Below are 6,040 nucleotides of genomic sequence, written 5' to 3'. Positions count from 1 at the left end.
GCAGCGTGCGAAGTGTAAGCCAGCAGTCTGGGCCACGGCATGTTGCAGAATATTTACATGGCTGTGTTTGGTTGAATTATAGCCTTCGGGGTAAAGCAAGTAGTGCACCTGCAAGATTTTTAAGCTTACTTGATCCTTTTGTGGCTTTTTTGTGTCTGTGTTGCCGTGGATGGTAATAGGGACATCTATACAATGCAATCAGTGAAAGCTTTCATGTTATTCAGCATGATTTTACTGGTATGCTTTGTATTCACTTCAAATGAACACTTAAGGTTCTCTTTTTTTACTTATTATATTTATTCAGATTGACTGTTGCAAAGATAGAGACACTATCTTTATTGAAGGCATTACATAAATATGTTCTTCTTTACAATGATATATACATATACATGTTTGTGTGTGTGTGTGTGTGTGTGTGTGTGTGTGTGTGTGTGTGTGTGTGTGTGTGTGTGTGTGTGTGTGTGTGTGTGTGTGTGTGTGTGTGTGTGTGTGTGTGTGTGTGTGTGTGTTTGTGCTAATGAGAAAGAAAAAGATAAAGGGTTTCCTGTTTTAGAAATCTCTTGTAGGATTCATGGGAATATGCTATGGGAAAACTAAGTGATTACATGTTTTTCATTTGTATTTGATGACATTGTTTCTCAATAACTTAACAAACACTATATAACTAATTGTGATTTATCATGCTATATCATCATACTGATATATATTCTTATCATTGATATATTCTCTATAGTATTGTAAAGATTTAATTGTAAAACTATAGTCAATACTGTAGGATCTAATCGATTTTTTTCTACAGTTCGGATTCTCTTTTTTCCTCTTTTATCTCCAACCTGTGCACAGGGGTGTGGTACCATGGCAACAGTGGAAGCTGTGCAGCTCGGTGCAATAACACGGCTCTGATCAGCCAGAGATTCCTGTATTGACCACACTGGAAAAGATTAAATGCTGGTGACATTTCTGAGGTGAAATTTGCAATTTCCACAAATATGACTTGGCTGGAACGCGGCATGACAGCACATAAAATCAATACAAATAACCTGAATCTCTAATACCTTGATCCCTGTTAGTAGAGGGATGCATTACAACTAAGACACTGGGAGTGGGAGCAACAGCTCAGGAGCTGATCCCTGATTCCTATCGACTGGCTCCAGGCCAAACACTGCCGCAATAACAATTAGGTGCACGAGTTTGCCAATTCTCTTCTCCAACAGCTCCACGTGCCACAGTACAGGCCAAGCAAGTGAGCCGAGCCCAACTCTTAGAAAACACTACAATTTACTTTTCTAGCATCATACCTGTATAGCACACATAGCCTTTTTCAGTTTAAGCGGTCACTTTCCTCCTGTATGACTATCAAATCCGATTCTATAAGTTTTACTGTGACTGTGGAGGGTCTCGTGATTGAGTGATATGTTTTATTCCCAGTCTTTCATGACAACATAAGTCATGCTGTCTGATATTTTCTGTCAGTAGGCATTAAAATGTTGTAGGCTGATGCTCGACAGCTGGAATGTGAAGAATATCTTAATCTATGTCTTTCAGAAACCAACCGTTCCCATGTGGTCAGGGAATCCTAGGCATAGGTGACCCATGACGTTGCAAGTGTGTGTGTATCTTACTATGTATGGAAGTGTGTATGTGTGTAGCAGGTACACAGAAAGGGACAGGTTCAGACTTCTCCCCCTCCTGCGGCTCTGTTTGCAGTGTGTGGTGTTGGTTTTAAAAGGCAAGCCGGAGTAAAAGAAGAGCCATCATCATTACGCTGAGAGGTTGAGCCGCACTGGCGTAATGTGTGTGCTGAGTTGCTCTGTCTGTTTGTAAGGCCCTCAGCAGAAGTGTGGCGCTTGTTGACATTCTCCATATAATATTGTTTGAATTTTTCATCAAGATCCCCGCCTCTGTTACAAGAGCCCTTTTGTTTCCAGCTTGTTTGTACATTCTTCGTGTGTGTATGTGTGCATGTGTGTGTGCGTGTCTGTCTGTGTGTGTATGTGTGTGCCTACCTCTCCTTGTGTTTGTTTGTCTGCACGCTTCACTTTAACTGAAACTCCTAAAAGTCAGGTCTTTTTTAACCGAGGGGGTTGGAAGGTTTTAAACAGTCTAGTTGCAACACTATTCACCCCCACCTCAAACATACACACACATACACACATACCCCTTTTGCTGGCACCTTTTGTGCAGGGGACCCTGACGTGGCCTTGAATACAGGTCACCACAGGTTACCCATGAATAGCCGGGTGTCTGTGTGGGACTGAATGGGGGTGATGCTCACTGTTAAAAATGACCTGCCTCCTATCAGTGTTGGAGACATTAAAAACAGCTGGCCCAGACATTCGCCCCCTTTTCAGCGACTTTAAAGTTGGTTTTCTCTTTGTGTTGCTCATTGTGCGGCTCACTCTTGCCCTTTGTCACAACATCAGCGTCAGAATCGTAAAATGAGTTCATCTTCAATTCAGAGTCTGTCCTGTTGTACTTCGTGCACCATAAATCAGGGAACTGACTTCATTTTTTTTGTGTCTGGTTTCAAGCTTGGTCAGTTTCAGCCACATTGGGCTATACATACTCACTACAAAAAAAAGCAGATTTTGTTTGACTGTGTAAAAACTTTAAAGAAATGTAGCTCTATGATACTGATAAGTGTGCAGTAGGGCAGAATGAGAATATTGTAGGCTGCTCTTTTTTGTGAAGTCATATATTTTTGAGCTGCTTAAATTTACTGTAGCTGTGATTTGCACTTTTGGTTTAAGGAGACATTCCTTTTTATTTCAGAATCAGTACAATATCTACAAAGCCACAGTGGGATGGAGCTGGGTCTCTGTGTGTTAATGAATTTGTAGTGTGTGTGCTCTTATTGGGGTTAATGGAAGGGGATCATCCCAATGGCACAGCCCACTCTTTCAAGCCAGCAGCCCGTGGATGTTTCCGGAAGCAATCCTTTAGTCCTGGCATTGTCTCTCCGCCTCCTTCCATTGTTCTCGACTCTCCAGGGGCCCCTCTTGCTTTATCTGGTTCCAATTCTGTGTGCCACTCATCCCGCCCCCTATCTAAATGTCTGCTATATAGTTGGGTTATCTTATCAGCCGTGTCATCACTTTATCAGCTCCATCCCGGCCGCCGGCACCCGGGTTGATCGCTCAGCCTGCCTGCCTCAGTGCCTCTGTGTTCCACTCAAACACACACACACACACGGGGGGTCGGGGTGGGGAGGGATACTGAATATCGCTTCCTCTCCACTGTAGTACTCTTAAACTGTATCCATTAAAATAGACAAGGCAATGTAGATTGTAATTTTTATTTGTAGTTTTATATATATATATATATATATATATATATATATATATATATATATATATATATATATATATATATATATATATAATAAATCTAATATAATAATAAATATATGTATATATAAATAAATCTATAAAAAAGTAACAGTGATTAACCAAAATGATGATCACTACATTACTATTGATCACTATGTTAAATCTGAATATTCTGCCCTCTAGGGAACATCTCTGATCATTGTAGTTTGTCTTTGTAAGTAGAAAGTATGGTTTGTAGCTTAAGGTAAACGCTTCTGTTGGTCTTTCTTATTCCTGTCTCACTCAGTAGCACATCTCTCTAAACTTTTGCTTTTGTTCTTTGGTCTTTCTCTGTTACTGAATGAGCTCAAAGCCTCCACTGCTCATTGGCTGCTGATGGACGTGATTGGTCTTGTTCGACTTAGTGAAAGGTGAAACCTGCTCAGCTGCTCCACTCACTGTACCAGTCTTTGGCGTACAGCAGCTGTCTGTCTCTTTCTCTTTATCTCACCCGCTCTGTCAAACTACCAGTCACACGCACATGCGGCTGTCCCACCTTCAACAGTAGCATTCAGCTGCTCTGTAATTACAACATCTTACTGTGTGAATGGTAAAATTCTCTGTAAACCATTTACATCAATGTATAACCTGGAAAAGAATGATACTAGCAAGAATGATGTTATCTCTTACCTACCCTGTTTGTCAAATCCAGTTTAGTTAGTGAGGTAATAGCCCTAAAAATATTATTTTATTAATAATTTTCCTTCTGTTTTTACTTTGGGTAAACCCAAAAGTACAATAATGTTTTTATAAGACAAATTGTATTTCATCATATTCCAATCTTAATGACTTGCCACGCTTTATAATGCATTGTTATTTATTGGGGGCTTTAAATGCCCTCACCTTGTGTCCTATGCTCTTCCTGCTCCCCTGTGTGACCTGCCTTCTCTCATTCATACGCCCAGACTCTCTTTGTCTGTGCTCAAACTGAATGGCATCTATCTCTCCCAGGCATGTACTGTACAGCTGGCACCGGTAGAGAGTGAGGGAAACAGAGAGGGAGGATAGAGTTGAAAGAAGGAGCTTCTGCCTTTCTACACCACTCAGGTACACCTGTCACCAAACAACCCCCACTCCTCCCCCTCGCTGTTCTCTTTGCGGCAAGTGAATAAAATGAGATCAAACAGTTTGCGTGAGTTGATGCCTGGGAGGACAAGGCCAGGCTATCACCTGCTCCCACAAGCCTCAGTTAGCTCTTTTACACGCTTTATATACATGTGCTCTCACCACCATGACTCAGTACTATTTGTCTTCTGTGTTGTTATATGTTTTGTTTGTTACTGCCCTAAACTACACTGGCATACAAAAATATTTTATCAGAATATTTCATAAGTGAAGTACAGTGGATTAAATGTTTTCATGGTGTAACACAATATATTGTCTTTAGTTGAAGCAAAAATTAATGGTAGTAAATGTTTCCCTAGTTATTCGATTATTACATTATAAACAATGTTTTTAAATTATATCTTAATATTTTTCTAAATAATTTATTCATATTCTAAATCAGGTACATACCTGTATGGGGAGACTATCAAATGTATGCCATTACATACATTTATGCAATTACAGTCTTTTATAATCTGTTATAGAACAGAAAGGTTACTCACTACTCTTATTCACAGGTCTGTCAATGATCCTAAAATAATTTAAAGACAGTATGCTGTAAACTGAAAATTGTCAGTGGAAAGAAAGCTGCTTTTACTCTGGCGCTGGACTGTGCCACATCAGGACGTTACCACTCGGTTCTCAAAGTCAAGCCTGTGAAATATAGAAAGGAGGCTCAAAGTAATGGAAATCATAACTCACCGTTATTAAAAATATAGAATTATGTTTATTTGACTGATCACTTGAATTAAATTTGACATCAATGACTGTTACATTATGCAAGTACTAAGTACATTATGTAGCTTTATAAATAATGTCTTCTTGAATATAAATACAAACTGCATTCTGAACATAGAAAGTTCAGATGATAAACACCTCTGTTGCTTTATGGCTTCAAACTGTTTTACAAATTTCTGGTATATGGGATGAGACAGGGTCACTGTGTGGATACAGTATTTGCATGTTCTTCTTGCATCCAAGTGGGTTTCCTCCAGGTTTTCTACTTTTCTCCAACCTCCTGAAACATGTAGGTGATTTGGCTGAAATAAATTGTCTGCAGGTGTGAATGCATGAATTATGCTCTATTCGGGGGTCTATTCCTCATAGTAGTGTAAAAGGTTTACTACAGATGGATGAATATGTGAGTGACTGAATAAATACAGGTAGAGATGAATGAATGAAGGATCTTTAGTAGAAATATCTGAAGATATGAGATATCTGCTTCTTTAAAATGTCACTTATACCCATATAACTTGTCTTATATTTCCTTTGATACGGATGCACTTGGATGATCGATTTAATAATGTAATATATTTATGTACACCCTTACTTTTCACATTTTCTTTACATACAATTTACATATATTTATATAACTTGTCTCTTATGTGCCATCATAGAACCCTACGTTTAGCATGTTTTATTAAAATGGCAGTTTGATACAGTGGAGTTTTACTGTTCCCTCCAGCATAATCCCATTATAGTTGTAGAGGCAGACAAAAGGTTCTGAAGGTTTATGTGCAGTCTGCTTTCTTAGGAAACACTTGTGCTTTTTCCATAACATTTTTTTG

This window comes from Tachysurus fulvidraco, chromosome 12, assembly GCF_022655615.1.
Source record: "Tachysurus fulvidraco isolate hzauxx_2018 chromosome 12, HZAU_PFXX_2.0, whole genome shotgun sequence".
NCBI classification, from domain to species: domain Eukaryota; kingdom Metazoa; phylum Chordata; class Actinopteri; order Siluriformes; family Bagridae; genus Tachysurus; species Tachysurus fulvidraco.
This window is presented reverse-complemented; position numbering follows the sequence as displayed.